Source organism: Carcharodon carcharias, chromosome 1 (genome assembly GCF_017639515.1).
Source record: "Carcharodon carcharias isolate sCarCar2 chromosome 1, sCarCar2.pri, whole genome shotgun sequence".
Classification (NCBI taxonomy): Eukaryota; Metazoa; Chordata; class Chondrichthyes; order Lamniformes; family Lamnidae; genus Carcharodon; species Carcharodon carcharias.
The window spans coordinates 244,275,011-244,292,398 of NC_054467.1; positions in this window are offsets into that span (position 1 = coordinate 244,275,011).

The following is a 17,388-nucleotide window of genomic DNA, read 5'->3' on the forward strand; positions in this document are numbered from 1 at the left end:
AGGTTCTTGAATGGTAAGGGGATCAAAGGTTACGGGGAGAAGGCGGGAGAATGGGGTTGAGAAACTTATCAACCATGATTGAATGGTGGAGCAGACTTGATGGGCCAAATGGCCTAATTTCTGCTCCTATGTCTTATGGTCTTCCCATTTTTGGATGGACTTCCATTTAGGTAGGCAGGACCTCCCGTGAATGCAGGAATGTGTGTCTTCAACAATGCATGTAAACAGATGTCAAGGTAAGACCCCAAAGCCATTTCCAGCACTACTCCATGTTCTTCAGTTTGCCTATAAGCATTACAGGTCAGAAGGCGACCATTTCCAAAAGTTTCAACTATGGCTCAGTGATACCATTCTAATTTCAAAGCCAAAAAAAAGGGGTATGAGGATGGGCGATTAAAGGTTTGGACGAAATGGTAAGTTTGAAGAAAATCTTAAAGGAGGAGGACAGGGAGGTTGTCAGGCGAAGAGATCAAGGAAGGAATTTTTCAGAGCTCAGGGTCTCAACAGCTGAAAGCAACATGACCAGGCAAAGGGCATGGAGGCTGCACCAGAGGGTGGAGTTGAAGGAACGCAGAGTTCTCAGAGGGTTGTAGGGACTGGAGGGAGTTTCAGAGGTTGCACTTTTAACATATCAAAATGTCCCAAAAGAGTTCAGAAGGTTGGAGTTTACTGAGTAGGAATTGGTAATTTAGGAGACCATAAGTGTGCATGGAGAGAAGTTTGGGGGAGTTATTGTTTAAAGTATTGAGTTTAAGAGGAGAATTCCACAGGTTAGGACTATGAGGTCGAAGGCTCTGCTATTGATAATACAGCAGAAAGTGAAGAGTGGATATATCACTAGCCTGAGTCTGAGTCTGGGCGCAGTTCTATAGAAAATTACAAGGTGGAGAGAGGTTGCTGAAGAATTTGTAAACAGAACAAAGATGACAATAAACCAATCACTGGTGTGATTTAGGATGCCAGTAGCAGACTTTTGGATGCCCTTAAGCTTATGGAGGGTGTAACATAGGAGACCATCCAGGAGAATACTGGAATAGCCAAGTCTAGAGGCAACAGAGGCAAAGAGGAAGGTTTCAGCAGCAAATAAGTTGAGATGGAGTCGAGCGATGTTACGGAGGTATAAGTAGACGATCTTGGCAATGGAGCAGATATATGGCCTGGAGTTCATCTCGGGGGATTGGGGGGTTGGGGGGGGCGGTCACATATGATGCCAAGATCACAAACAATCTGTTTCAGCCTCGGACCAGTGCCAGGGAGAGGGACTGACTTGATGCTGAGGGAGTGGAGTTTGTGACACAGACTAAAGACATTATTCAGTTTTCCCGGAGGAAATTTCAGTACTGGATGGCAGCAAGCCATCGGAAACAGAGAGTAGTGAATAATGGGTATTTTTCAGGCTGAAAGGAGGTTTGTAGTGGAGGTTCCCAGGGGCCAGTATTGGGACACTTGCTTTTCCTGATATAGATATAAATGATCTAGATCTTGGTGTGCAGGGGACAATTTCAAAGTTTGCAGATGACACAAAACTTGGGAGAATTATAAAGTGTCAGGAGGACAGTGTAGAACTTCAAAAGGACATTAACACATTGGTGGAGTGGGCAGGTAGGTGGCAAATGAAGTTCAATGCGGAGAAGTGTGAGGTGATGCACTTTGATACAAAGAACATGAAGAGACAGTATAAAATAAAGGATACTATTCTAAAGGGTGTGCAGGAGCAGAGAGACCTGAGTGTATATGTACATAAGTCATTAAAGGTGGCAGGACAGGTAGAGAGACCTGTTTCTAAAGCATACAGTATTCTAGGCTTCATTAATAGGGGCAAAGAGTACAAGAGCAAGGATGTTATGATGAATTTATATAAGACACTGGTTAGACCTCAGCTGGAGTATTGTGTACAGTTCTGGGAGCCACACTACAGGAAGAATATGAACGTATTGGAGAGAGTGCAGAAAAGATTTACAAGAATGGTTCCAGGGATGAGACACTTCAGTTATGAGGAAAGATTGGAGAAGTTGGGACTGTTTTCCTTGGAGAGGAGACGGCTGAGAGGAGACTTATAAGAATTTTTCAAAATCATGAGGAGTCTTGACAGAGTAGACAGGGAGAAACTGTTCTCGATGGTAAATGGATCGAGAACCAGAGGGCACAGTTTTAAAGTGATTTCCAAAAGAAGCACATGCGACTTGAGAACAAAATTTTTCACATAATGGGTGGTTAGGTTTTGGAATGCACTGCCTAGAAGTGTGGTGGAGACAGATTCAATTGAGCCATTCAAGAGGGCATTGGATGACTAGTTAAATAGAAGCAACGCGCAGAGTTATGGGGGAAAGGCAGGTGATTGGTACTAAGTTAAAATGCTCAGACACGATGCCGTGCAGACATGATGGGCCAAATGGCCTTCTTCTACACTGCAACAATTCTGTGATTCTGTGAAGCAATCCTGACAACTTAGAGACAGTGGAGGAGTCAAGAAATGTGGTGAGGTAGAGCTGGGTGCTGTCAGTGCACATGTGGGACCTAATATTCCGTTTTTGGACAATGTTGTGGAGGGGCAGCTTGTGGATGAAATTATGAGGGAACCAAGGACAGATCCTGCAGTGACTCCAGAGGTAAGGGTGGAGGAGTTGGAAGAGAAGCCATTGCTGGTGGCTCTCTGGCTACAACTGCACAAATAAGAATGAAACATTCCAAGGTGCTTCAGAGGGAGATTATAAAACAAAATATGACACAGAGCCACATAAAGTGATATTAGGGAAAAGGTTGGTCAAAGAGGTAGGTTTGAAGGGCATCTTAAGGGAAGAAAGCATCAAGGTAGAAAGGCAGAGAGGTTTAAGAATGGAATTCCAGAGCTTGAGGCCCTTAAGGCAGCTGAAAATATGGCCATCTGTGGTGGACAGTTGAAAATCGGGAACACCCAAAATGCCAGAATTGGAGGTGCACAATTATCTCAGGGGTTGTGAGGCTGGAGGAGGTTACAGTGATAGGAAGGGGTAAAGTCATGCAGGGATTTGAAAACAAGGGTGAGAATTTTTAAACTGAGACCATTGTTAGCAGGTCTGAGACAATGGCATAGTGGTAATGTCACTGGGCTAGTAATCCAAAGGCCTGGGCTATACTTCTGGGGGCATGGTTCAAATCTGACCATGGCAACTGGTAGAATTTTAATTCAATTAATAAATCTGGAATATGAAGCTAGTCTCAGTGATTAGTGACCATGGGAACTGTTGTGAAAACACATCTGATTCACCAATGCCCTTTAGGGATGAAATCTGCCATCCTTACCTGGTCTGGCCTACATGTGACTCCAGACCCACAGCAATGTGGTTGACTCTTAACTGCCCTCTGAAATGGCCTAGCAAGCTAATCAGTTCAAGAGCAATTAGGAATGGGCAACAAATGCTGGGCTTGTCAGTGACACTCACATCCCATGGAACAATAAAAAGAAAAGACAGATCTGAGAAAGATGAGGCAGGATTGCTTACCATGGCCCCAGTCGCATAGAGTGACATTTGTGATTTTGATAAGAGATGTTTCAGCACTGTGACAAGGGCCGAAACCGGATTGGAGGGATTCAAATATGGAGCCCTGGGAAAGATAAAAACTCTTTGGGTGGAATTTTCCGTGCCTGCTGGTATTGGGCATGCTCAGTGGCTTGAACCGACAATATTGCAAGAAGACCAGAAATCGTGAAACTAGTGTGTGACTGTCTGCTCAGCCTGTCGATGGAGGACCACGTTCCCGGCCTTCGGACTTTGGGAACCTCATTGTAAGGGTGTCTGAAGAGGTCAGGAAGGGGGAAGGATTAAGTGGGGGGATTCTGTGGGGGTGGGAGGACTAAGTGGAGGGGTAGTCTGATGGGGAGAAGGGATTCCAAGTGGGGAAGGGGTTCGGAGCGGGGGATGTCCAGGTTAACATGCAAGGGAGGGCTCTACTGAGTCCATGACCACCTCCTGGGGAGCGAACTGAGGGCGAGCGTGGAATGAGGGAATGGTGCGAATGACCGAGGGCAGAATGAGACGGTAGGGTGAGGGTTCGATATTAGTGGTAGAATGGATGGCGAGGGTGGTTGGTGGGGTCTCGGAGGCAGACACGGACCCTGGGGGCAGGAAGGAGGAAGTTGGGGTGGTGAATGTGGGTAGGGTTGGGATTTTTATTTGGACACCCCCGAAGGAAAAGGGCTCTGGCTGGTGGGTCACGGAAGGTGATGCTGGAGGTGTCGACAGTAATGGGGGAAAGGAAATGGGTGACTGGGGGAGGGGAAAAGACGGGGGAGCGCATGAGAAACCAAGTCCAGATCATGCTGTCCAAAGCGAAAGTGAAACGAGAGTCGTGGTGGGTGAGATCAGGTGCTGTATGGGAGTGTGATCAATGGATGGACAGAGATGCAGGTCAGCTCAGATGGACAACCAAAAGCAAACCCCAGCAGGCAGCATTGAAAATGCTCAGGACATTGAGGTGAGTGTGATACATGAAGGATCGTGTGTCTGGGAGAGTGCTTGCATGGAGCTCTGAAAGGCCCTGCCACACACACATACTTCTCTCTCCAGAATCACACATGGGCCAACTGCTCCCTCTGCGGTGACAAAGGACAAGGTTGAGGGGCTCACAGGCAAAGGGGACTCGGAGGGAGAGGACAGCCTCGAGGTTACTGAGTGGATGACACAGGGGTGTCCAGCTGCCGCTCCTCCCCACTTCAGGTGCTGGGGGCCTGGGTCTGACTCCTTGAGGAGAAAGAACACCTGGAGGGACATCGAGGGACCCCTTTCCCCTCTCGAGTTGCCACTGCAGGAACTCACCCATGGCTCCCACAATGGAGCACAGGTCTGGCCACATCTCCGCATTCTGCTGGACCAGGGTCTTCATGGCATCCACCATCCTCTCCTTGGAGACCTCCATACATGCACATGTGGGCACCGCTTTATCAGAGAGCAGGCAGACACACTCCTCCGACTCATGTGCCACTCTGTTGAGGGCGTCCAACAGCTCTGTGTGATGTTCCCACTCCTTCTGCTGAATTTCCAGGATGAGTTGGAAAGCCGAATGCAGAGTCTTATCACCTGACTCAAACCTCACAAATGCCTTCCTCAGCAATCCTCAGAGTGCCGGGGAGCTCAGCTGAACCTACCTCCTCCAGCTGCGGACACATATCTGTGCGGTGACCACCCAATTGTGAACTTGAGCCTGCTCTAGATCTAGGTTCCACCGAGGTGTGTGTCTCTGCGCTGGTGGAGGGTGTGGGTAAACACTGTGATGGGTCTTCCAGGCTGCTTGTTTCCAGCTCTTCAATGGAGGAAGTGTCCTCTAGGCTGGAGGTGAGGACCTGTATGGAGCTGAGGGACTGGCTGGCTGACAGTGTCGGTCACTTGGCAGAGATCCCTGTGAACCAAAGTAGAGATAATTAGTGCATGGCAGCAGAGTCAAAAGCAGGAGAGAGAGCACTTACAGTTGCATTGAGGGAGGGGTGATGTGGTGTAGGATCCTCAGGGGGGTGTTCATTACTGATCTCACTGTCGCTGCAGGCACAATCCATGTTCTAACCAGTCAGCGCAATGGTACAGTCCTCAAAGTGAGTGAGGGGCCTAATGTGGGCCACTCCATCCCTGGTCTGGGACCTCTTCCTGCTGATGTGAACCAGCTTCTCCTGCGTGGAAACAAATGGAGAGGGTGTGAGCAGGACACATAGCGCCACGTGGAATGTTTGTGTGGTGAGCAGAGCCATGGACAGGATAAGGACGCGAGCTCCAGAGGGTATGAACCTGATGGAGATGTAAGGGTGTGTGTGAGAGTTAGTGGTGTTGTCCCTTGAGGTGTGAGATCCCTGTGGATATGCGATGGGTTTGTGAGTGTGTGAGTTGAGAGTGATGAGAAGAGTGAGTTACCCCGGCAGGACAGATGAAACCATTCATCCTGTAGCAGCACTGGGTGGATGTCCGCTTTTGTAGGACATTGGTGCTGACCACCGCTCCCATGCTGTATTGGTGATGCAGCTGCCCATCCTGCGGCTAAAGCGGGGGTAGAGGACATCCACGGTGTCCAAAAGGCACTCGAGAGACGTGCCACTGAAGCGGGGGCTGCAGTCATTTTGCCTTTCGGGGCCATCTTCTGTGCAGCAGTCGTGGGCTGGAAGCACTGAGAGATGTGCACGTGACTGGAGTTCAAATATGGCGCCCGGCGTGACGAAGTGGTGAGGTGATGGCGTGGCGGGTGAATGAGAGCCAGCCTGCCATCGAAACGCGGCAGGCTTGGGACAAAAAGGCTTGAAAAGCTGCCATTGTGTCCCGCTACCGCACTTAGTGCTAATCTGGGACGATTCCACCCTTTATGATGGAGCATTTCAGATATCTGGAATTTTACACAGCACTCACATTCTATTTAATTATATGCTTCATTTTTGAAGTGTTAATTATGTTTTTTTAATGACAGAAACATATTACTGTTTGGAGCAGTTGTCTCTACTGTAGATAAGAGTGTCAGCCTGTTAAATCTTGAAATATATAACACCTCAGTTCTGCTTTGTCTTTAGTAAATCCTTTTTGCACCTTCTCCAGTGCCTCTCTATTCTTTTTATAGTACGGAAGCCAGAAAAATGTTCATGGTATTCCAACTGGGATCCAATCAAGATTCCATACAAAGTTAACATGATTTATATTCTATTCCTCTAGAAATGAATTGCAACATGTGCTTTGCTTTTTTCCGTGGTTTTATGTCACTACTTTTTAGTGATTTGTGTATCTGTATCCCAGGTTCCTCTGCTCCTCTATCCCATTGAGACACACATTTTGCAAGGAGTCCATGACCATATCTTTCCTTCCAAAATATACCAAATATAAACACTTGCAGCTTTCCTATGAACAATACCAATGTAGACCACAAGGAAATACAATTGTCGGACAAGAGCACAGGGTGGAATCAACCCCGAATCCGATTTTAAACAATTTTTGAAAAGGGTGAAAATCTTTAACTCACTTCTCTTTTATTTAAACATTGCCTGCAGGTGTAGTGTTTTCCTTCTTCAAATTACACAGACTTGCTGAGCAACATCGCCCAGGCCTCTGCCCTGAGCCAAGAGCACACAGCTCATGGCTATGTTAAGCAACTTCAAAAGGATCGGGTGGATTAAGAGTGTTACGGAGAAAGCATTATAAAGCTTTATTCAAAAGATCGCTTTCAGTGTTACATACCTATCTCGTTATTCCTGCTATGCAGGTTTTGCTTAAAAGGTAAACTTTACTTGTCCTAATCCACCGTGTTTTCTCTCTGTTGCCCTTTTGGAAGCTCGCGATGCAATCCTGATCTTTTGCGAGCCCATCATTCTTTTGATGTCAACCTTCCCAATCACAGGCAGCATGTCTAAGGGCAGCAATTGATGTTGATTAGGCCTAATCAGCCACTGATGGCTCCACCTAATCCTATTTAAAGGAGAACAATTCACTGTATCATAATACAGAAATCTAATTAGTAGGGGCAGGGAGGCTTGTAATGGACAGGATCAAAAGGAGATTCAAGAGAGCACTTTGAGGTGATGATTCTACATTCAGCACAACAAGCATATCTTTTCACCAAAATTCGGCTCCAGCCATCTTAAAAGCTGGCATTGGCCTGGCAGAACGCTCACCATAACACTTCTGAGCAGATTATCTTCTTGAGGCTGGAGGCTCTTCTTCAAAGTACTGTAGGTATCATTTCCATCTGGCCAAACCCTACCTCTGAAACCTTTGATATGAATGTTGCTTGACAAAAGGCTCTGAATATGGTTTCAATTCCTGAAGGTTCCTAAACAACAGTTCTGTATTTTGCCCCATGTGGGCGCTGCCAGTCAAAACCTGAATCTATTAAAAAAAAAGTATTGATTCATTTTAATGTGGGTGGGCAAATGTGAAATTGTCCATTATGGCAAGAAGAATAAAAAAGAAGCATATTATCTAAATGGTAAGAGATTGCAGTGCTCTGAGGTGCAGAGGGATCTGGGTATCCTAATGCATGAATGGCAAAAGGCTAGTATGCAGGTACAGTACGTAATTAGGAAAGCTAATTGAATGTTATCATTTATTGTGTGTATCATTTAAGTACAGAGGTTATGCTTCAGTTGTACAAGCACTGGTGAGAGTACAGTGGTGTGTACAGTGTTGGTCTCATTTAAAGAAAGATGTAAATACATTAGAAAGCAGTTCAGAGAAGGTTTAATTAGGCTAATACCAGGAATGGGCAGATTGTCTTATGAGGAAAGGTTGGACAGGTTAGGCTTGTATCCACGGGAGTTTAGAAGAGTAAGAGGTGACTTGATTGAAACCTTTAAGAACATGAGGGGTCTTGACAGGGTGGATGTGGAGAGGATGTTTCCTCTTTTGGGAGAACCTAGAACTATGGGTCACTGTTTAAAAATAAGGTTTTGCTCATTTAAGACAGAGATAAGGCATTTTTTTTTTCTCTCCGAAGGTCGTGGGAAGATCATTGATGAAGCAGCTAGTCAGGCCCAGGAAACTATTCTGAGGAGCTCCAGCAGTGATGTCCTGGAACTGAGATGATTGGTCTCCAACAACCACAAACATCTTCCTTTGAACTAGATATGACTCCAATCAGTGGCAAGTTTTCCCTGCAGATTTGCATTGACCTCAGCTTTGCCAGGGCTCCTTGATGCCACACTCGGTCAAACGGTCCCTTGAAGTCAAGGGCAGTCACCCTCACCTCACCTGATTTGCAAAATGGAAGAACTGAACACCAAGAAAGACAGAATGAATTGACATCTTTATAGCAGCTTTTCAACCTCTGGATGTTGCAAATCACTTTAAAGCCATTGGTGTACTTTTGAAGTATGGTCACTGTTGTAATGTTTGCAATGTGGCAACGAATTTGCACAAAGCAAAGTCCCACAAAAAACAAAGGTGTAGAGGCCAGATAACATATTTTGGTGGTTTTGCTTGAGGACTAAAAATTGGTCAGCACATCAGGAAGAACTCCCCTGATCACCTTTCAATAATGCCATGGGATCTTTTACATCTACCTCAATACTGCACTGAAGGGTCAGCCTAAACTGTGTGCTCCAGTCTCCGGAGCAGGACTTGAACCCACAACCGATAGTACTATCACTGACACAGGACTGACATTCTGGGCACTTTGATTAAGATTACACAAAATTCCCATGGAGATGTTATAATCTGACAATATAATAATGCAGCTCGAGCAGCTCATGTTGACAAATAGAAATTGGCCAGTAGAATACTGGGAATTTTCCAGCAATTTAAAATTTTTTTTTATTCATTTGTGGGCTGTTCCCTCAATGACTAGGCAAACATTTATTGTCCACCCCTAAAGGAATGAAAAACATGCAGCTATCAGTCAGAATCTCTGGAGCTCAGAAGTGAAGAAAGCTAAAGAAGTTATTTGAGGATTCAGTCTGCTTGTTGGAAGATAGATGCGCAGCATTGTCGCAGAGATGTCTGGACCTAATGTTCAAAAGCTTATATCCAATAGGGAATTCAGGAAATAAAATCCAACAAGGAATTCAAGAGAAAGTTCTTTAAAAGCACAAAGTGCTGGGAAAACTCAGCAGGTCTGACAGCATCTGTGGAGAGAGAAACAGAGTTAACATTTTGAACCCAATATAACGTGGAACTCTTTAACCAGAGGGTGGTTAAAATGTGGAACTCATGACCACATGGAATAGTTGCAGTGAATAGCATCGTTCATTTAAGGGGAAGCTAGATAAGCACCTGAGGGAGAAAGGAAGAGAAAGATATGCTGATGAGGTTAGATGAAAAGGGGGTAGGAGTAGGCTTGTGTGGAGAGTAAGAAACATCTGAAGGCACAAAGAAGGAATTTATTATCAGCAAATTCATTGGAACTAAACACCTAACTTAGGGTTAGTTTGAAGTAGGGGCTGGGTTTCCTTAACTGGTGAGAGTCAGGGCCGAGGCTGGGGACAGGATTTGGGATCGAGGCAGGACTTCCCCACAGTGCTCCAACCCTGCCGTAACACCAGTCCAGTTTTTTGGAATTGGGGATCATTATTAGTTCATGGAGAGTCCCTGGCAGGGTCTTCAACAGCAAGCTGGAGCCCACCAACAAAACCCAGGCACTGCAGCAATGGCTTCATTGAAAAGAACTCTAGACTGACACCTTCAGCAGTTAAAGGATAAGGCCAAAATAGAGGCCGCTAAAGCTGCTACTTCCTCCAACAGAAGGCTTTAGGGACTACCTGCTGCTATATTGCAGCGACTACATACCAAGATTAACCTGAGAGCAATGATATGGGAACAGACTCGATATGGGAAATTGGATGGGAACCCAGATCATATTTCCCCATGCTGTGAGGTAGGTAGGAAAGAAATGGCCAACAACACAATGTGGAAGGCTTTAGAATGTTAATCGATATTAATTGTGAAGAAATCTCACCATTCAGGTCGTGCAATTGAATTCAATAAAATGTGTAATTTGTGAACTAGTAAATGAAAATTGATTGTGCGTGCTGGAGGATTGTCATAAAAACACAACAGTTTCCTCATGTCTTTCAGAGAAGGAAGCTTTCCATTCCTGTTGGTTTGGGCCTCCGCATCACACAACAGGGTGGTTCACTCATACTGCCTTCCAGATTGGTCTTGCATTCAACTAGTTATAAACACCAATCCCTACAAAGTTTTCTACGACGCTGTTTCAAGAAAGGAGCCCACCCACAACTTCTCAGTGAATCCAGGGATCCAGTGTTGTCTACTTACTTAGATTTGTCTAGTAACATCAATGTTTAAACCCCAAAGAAACTGTCCTTCCAGAAAACTAGGACCAATCTGCTCCTGTGGCTTATCAGTAGCCTCTGTTAGAGGCTCTGTGCCTCTCCACACCTCTGACACGGATTTACGCAGAGTCGTGGAAACTCTCTGGCCCTTTAAAAATGGCAGGTGAGACCCGGTTTTGGATGTTCTGCTCCCATTTCCAACAGATATCATTTTCATCAGTAGGGGAAAAGGGCGGGGCATGACTCACATGTGTGAAGCCCCAACTCAGCTGGGCCTTTTGAATACTTTGCTGAGTTCAAACAGATCTCATATTCACCGCAATGAGGAAATCATGAAATTTCAGAGCAGACATAAATGCCCGTGAAGGGTGGATAAGGTCTGTAAACAGATCAAGCTGTGAAGTTATTTAAATCCCCAGCCCTGTAACAAATTAAAAATTATCAGCTAGGCTGTGCCTATGAAAGTTGGAAAACATTTGTTATAGCAGGCACAATTGTGATTTGTTAACATTTCCCCAAGGGCTGTAATTATGTCATCATTAATGCTTTATTGCTTTCTACTGAATATGATTATCTCAAAGTTTGATTGACAGCTCAAAGAGGTCATTAAAAGATTAGCTGTCTTTGATTTGGGGTTATGTTTGCTTTTATATGGGATTAGGTCCTTGAGGGGTATTAACATTTTTGAATGAACTTTCATGAATGAGAGTGTTTTTAACTATAGTAAAGGGTATAATAGATATTTAGACCTTTATTTTATTTCATCTCAACATGATTCCTGAGGTCTGCCCATGGTGGATACTGGGTGAGTTGGCATGGAGGACGTTAGGGGCCATGGGGGCTTGGATTGGCATGAATTGGCATTAGGTTGACATGGGGCTATAAGGTGCTATGGGGGCACGGGTCAGTATGAGTTGGCATTAAGCTGGCCTGGGTGCTATAAAGGACCCTTGTGGGTGGCAGAGGGGCATGGGCTGGGATGAGGTAGCATTAATTTGGCATAGGGCTGTGAGCGGCCAAGGGGGTGGGGGTGTGGCATAGAATTAAGTTGGAATGAGGGCATGGAGATGGTATGGGGAGTGGGGGAGGGGTGATGCCGTGTGAAGGGTGAAGGCTAGGGGGCCTAGAATTTAACAAAACAACTGGGCCAAAGTCCCAGAGAACTGAAGAGGGCCTTATAACCATCCACCTCAGCCCTCAGCAGCCCCTGTGGTCACCTTTGATCTGTGCCTAGGGGTAGCAGGCCTGACTCCATCCCACACCTGCTGCACCCTTCCCAGAACAAATATTGTGGCACTTGGGGGAGTTTCTCCCAAGGTGGGTGCAGCGAACTGGGAAATTTCCAGACTTGGAAGTGAAAATTAGGGCCTCTGAGTCTGCAGTTTGTGGGTTCAACTCTCAGTGCAGGTAGTGCTGCGCTGTTGGGGGTGGCTGTCTGTCAGATGAGATGTTAAATCGAGGCCCTGTCTGCCCTCTTAGGGGCACATGGCACTGTTTCAAAGGAGGACAGGGGGCATTTATCCTTTAAGCATCGCTAAAAAGCAAGTTATCTGGTTGTTTATTTAATTGCTGTTTATGGGAGCTTGTCGTGAACGAGTTGACTTAAATTGAAGCATTGGTTACACTTCACAATTAAAGAGCCCTTAAGTGGCTGCAAAACATTTGAGTTATCTTGAGGTCATAAAAGACACTGTATAGATCGTCTTTCCTTCCTTCATGTGGACCAGGACTTGCGATACCTTGATGACTGCGCAGCTACTAACGGTGGTAACGTCGTTCAGGTCCGTGTGACACAAGTGCACCGAGGTCGGCCTGGTGTGTTTACCAGGCCACTGCTAGCCCTGGTGTCGAGTGGCTCCGGCCTACAGAGCACTGTTTACTGTTGCTTTTAGCTAAGAGCTTGTACTTTGCAGATAATGTCCATGTTTATTTACAAAACCAGCGCATCGGGGCTGGCAAAAGGAAAACTCTTCAGAGGCTCATTCAAACAGTTTGAAGGGGGATTTACTGGATTCTGAGTATTCGATAACTCTATTTAAAAAAAGAAGTTGAGATGGTTCAGCCTGCACCAAAGACTCTGTCATTAGTGTTCAGATGGCTCATTACCTCAATGCTCATTGGATGCGTCCTGTCAACCTGCTATGCACTGGTTCAACTGGTTTGGATGAATCCGAGGAACTTCTATTGTAGTTCAGGCCATAGGAACGAGAGCCCATTCTGCCTGCTCTGCTATTTTATTAGCTATGGGAGTCTATTTTATTAATCTCGATTTCCAAGGCTTTCCTCCAGTCCCTTAATATTATATAGACTTAAATAGAATTTTCACACAGAAAAAGGTCGTTCAGTCCAGCTGCTCAATGCTGGGATTTATGCTCCACACAAGTCTCCTCCCACCCGATTTTCATTTCGGCACATCGTTCTATTCCTCTCTCCCTCTCAACTTCCCCTAAATACATCAATGATATTCTTCCTCCTCCCGCATAGGAAACCTGGGACTGAATTTTCTGCCTGATGGGTGGGCTGTGTGGGAGTGGGCGCAGGCGGGAGTGGACCTGATCGTTGCCCGCAAGAGGGTCCGCGCCGCCATTTTACACGTGCAGGCCAACTAAGGCCCGCCCAGCGTGAAACACGGCTCCTGAGGACACCGGGCGTGGGCGGGCGGCGGCCGGTCTGCAGTGACCACCGGGTCCAATGGCGACCTAGTGACCTGTTTTGAAAAGCTGCTGCAGCCTTTTAAAGGCTGTGAATCATGGGCCAGCGGAAGATCTCCCCAGAGTGCTGCTGGTGAGCAGGCCAGGCAGGAGGGTAGGGCAAGGGGTGGGGGGGGGGGGGGGGGCAGTGTGCCCCTCGTTTTTCTGATGATTGCCTTGCTACCCTCCTCAAGGAGGTGGCAGCACGGCAGGAGGTCCTCATACCCCAGGCTGGGAGGACGAGGAACTAACCGTGCCTGGGAGGAGGTGGCGAGCTCCTGCGATGTGGTGCATGTGGATCCAGTGTCACAAGCACTTCCACAGCTTGTTGTGCTCAGGAAGGGTGAGGACAATGTTGGCCACTTAACCCAGCAGGTCGGCTTACCTCCCTGGTATCACCGCCCCCCCAAGTCTGAATGTAGTGACCGCATTGAATCATTGATGGCGTGTGTCCTTCGCTGGGTGGGCCAGCAGATACTGCCCATGCTGAAGTCACCCTGGGAGGGTGGTAAAGAGATGAGTTTTGTCCCCTACAGCATGTGGTTCACTGAGACCCATGGTACTGTTTTGGGGGCAACCTGGAGGAGCTGCACCTAGGCGCAGAGCTGGAACTCCAGGACATGTCAAAGTCAGGGTGATGACAGGTTGGGAGGGGAGCTTCAAGGTGATGTGGCACCGATTGATTTGATGCCCTCTGCGCTCCACGTGCTTGCGCCTCCTTGCTATGGAAGGTTAGACTGTGTGGTGCCTAATGTGATGGAGGCAGAATTTGGCCAAGGGGGTAGGGGGCGTGGGGAACAGGCCTAGCATCTTTGTGTGAGTGTTTGGCAGCAGTGGGGTGAGGAGGCACTGGAGCCCTGCAATGTCCCACTCTGGTTGGGGTGGGCTGTCCACAAAGAGAGTCCAGGTACAAGTAGCACTAATCAATGCTCTTCTCTCCTTTTCAGGAGAAGAATGCACATAATGCCGCCGAGCGAGTGAGGACTGGCAGCAGCCTGGCACAATTGTCGGTTCTCAGCCGCTTCGAGCAGGAGGCCCTAGATTTGGAGAGGCGCCATGAGCCCAGGTCCACCAGTACCAGTGAAGCTGGGGTGCCACAGGCAGGTATGTTTGCCCAGCACTGAGGTCAGCATTGTTCTCCCAGCAGCCATGGCAGTGCTGAATGTTCAGTGATTGAAGTTTGCAACATGGCTTGACCATTGCTTATGGAAGGATGAGCGCTTGATGATTCAGGGCACAGGGATGCACATTTTCAATGTCTCCACGTTAACTGATCCAATGTTCTTGTTCTTTCTATCAGCATCGGCAGAACAGGGCTGGGAGGAGAAGCAACAGAGGCCGTCTCTCACACCTGAGGGCCCTGAAGTCTCACCAGCGTCACACCTGCTGCTCAGCTTCTGATCTTGGATGGCGGAGAGGCATCATGAGCCATCTTATGAGGGGATAGCCCTTGTCACCCAGCAGCCATCCATCCAGCCGGGCTGGAGCACTGAAGAGCCTCGGCACCTGGGAGTGTCTGAGGATGTAGGCATCATGGGAGCTGCCTGGGTACCTTGCACAGACTTGTAGAATCAGCATCCTGTGATCACACACTATCTGCACGTTCATGCATTGGAAGCCCTTCCGGTTGACGAAGGCACCGGGCTCACCTGCTGGCACCTTGTTGGCCACATGTGTACTGTCTATTGCAACCTGGACACGGAGGAAGCCAACAATCACCGCAAAGCCTCTGGCTTACTCTGTCTGGCTTGCCTGGTCCCAATGGTAGTGATAAAGGTCAATGCATGCCTGAACAGAGCGTCTGTGACCTGCTTGACACAAGTGTGGACAGCTGATTGGGAGATACCGAAATGATCACCCACCAACCCCTGGAAGGAGCCAGAGGCATAGAAGTTGAGGGCACCTGTGACCTTTAGAGCCACTAGCATGGAGTGCCCACCCACACAGGTCACGGAGATCTCAGGGCCTATCATCTGACAGATGGAGGTGACTGTCTCCCCTAAGAGACGGAGCCTCCTTCGGCACTGCACCTCAGACATATTGAGGTAGCTGCTTCACCACAGCAGGATAGTGGCGTCTTTTGCGGCCCCTTCCACCTTGGACCACCTCTTGGCCCTGTACCCCTTGTGCCTGAATGTGCACTCCTGGCCTCCTCCCCCTTCTAGCCATCCTTTCCTCCTCAGAGGAGGTGCCTCCAGTGGAGAGTTCAGCTCCCATTCCCAGGCTAAGGGAAGGCTTCCTGAAACCTGCAGGCCCAGTAAAGACTCCTCACTGCAGAGTGCTGACCTGAAGATTCAGACAAAGCAGCTGGTGTGCATTTTGAGTTATTGCAGATCACACAGGCAAGAATCAGTAACTTTGAAAAATCAATATTTGACAGAGCACACTCACGACCCCACTGAGCCCTCTTATCCCGCCTGTGGATGAGGTTTATACAAATCTCTCCTACCCGCCTGCCCCTTGCGCCCGTGCGCCCACCCAAAGATCGCACAGGCCCTGAAAAATCGGAGTTGATTGGTGCCTCAAGGGCCTCAAGTGGCTCGTAAATTAATGTCGGGCGCGCATCGGATATCATCATGCGCTCGCCCAATGAAATATCGCGATGGCGCGTGGTGATGTCAGGACACTCGCCCGGCGATACCACGTGTCATTTTGCGCGTGGGTATGAGGGGCCCGCCCCCACATGCCAACGGGGAAATTCTGCCCCTGGAGAATCCTGATGGTGCACTGTGTATGACTTTCTCCATCATTGCTGGTCCTGAAGTTGTGTGAAGTGGTTGTTAGCGTAATGGATTGGTGCCTCTGTCAGTTGCAGCGCTGTTAGAGGAGACATTCTGCTCAGGCACTGAAATTCTACAGTAATTCCTACTGCTCTGTTGGGAGGATGGGCATGGACCAGGCTGCTCATAGTGTCCAGAAGGAGAAATCTCAACCTGCAGTGTGTCCGTTGTGGTTGTCCGTCCTCCCTAAAAGCAACCAATCAATCAATCCTACTTATCTATTTATTTAGATTTTCAACTATTTACAATTCACATAAATGACTTGGATGAAGGGGCTGAGTGTAGTTGCTAAATTTGCTGACGACACAAAGATAGGTAGAAACGTAAGCTGTGAAGAAGACAAGTGGTGCCTGCAAAGGGCTCTAGATAGGTTAAGTGAGTGGGCAAAAATCTGGCGGGTGGAGTATAATGTGAGAAAATTTGAGCTTATTCACTTTGGCAGCAAGAATAGAAAAGCAACATATTATTTAAGTGGAGAGAGATTGCAGAACTCTGCGGTACAGAGGGATCTGGGTGTCCTGGTACATGAATCACAAAATGTTAGTGTGCAGGTACAGCATGTGATTAGGAAGGCAAATGGGATAAGACCATAAGATCATAAGACATAGGAGCAGAAATTAGGCCATTCAGCCCATCAAGTCTGCTCCACCATTCAATCATGGCTGATAAGTTTCTCAACCCCATTCTCCCGCCTTCTCCCCATAACCTTTGATCCCCTTACCAATGTTTGTTGTTGTTGATGTTGGATGTTGTTGTTTATTGCAAGGGGAATGGAATATAAAAGTAAGGATATTTTGGGACAGTTGTACAGGGCATTGGTGAAACCCCATCTGGAGTTGTGTGTATAGTTTTAGTCTCCTTATTTAGGAAGGGATATGAATGTGTTTTAAGCAGTTCAGAGAAGGTTCACTTGACTGATACCCAGGATGGGGAGTTATCTTATGAAGAAATGTTGAACAGGTTGGGATTGTACCCATTGGAGTTTAGCAGAACAAGAGGTGATCTTACTGAAACATATAAGATCCTGAGGAGGCTTAGTGTCGATGCTGAAAAGACGTTTCCTCTTGTTGGAGAAACCAGATTTAGGGGACACAATTTAGAAATAAGGGATCTCCCATTTAAGACGGAGATGAAAAGAATTTTTTTCTCTCAGGGGGTCGTGAGTCTTTGGAATTCTCTTCCCCAGAGA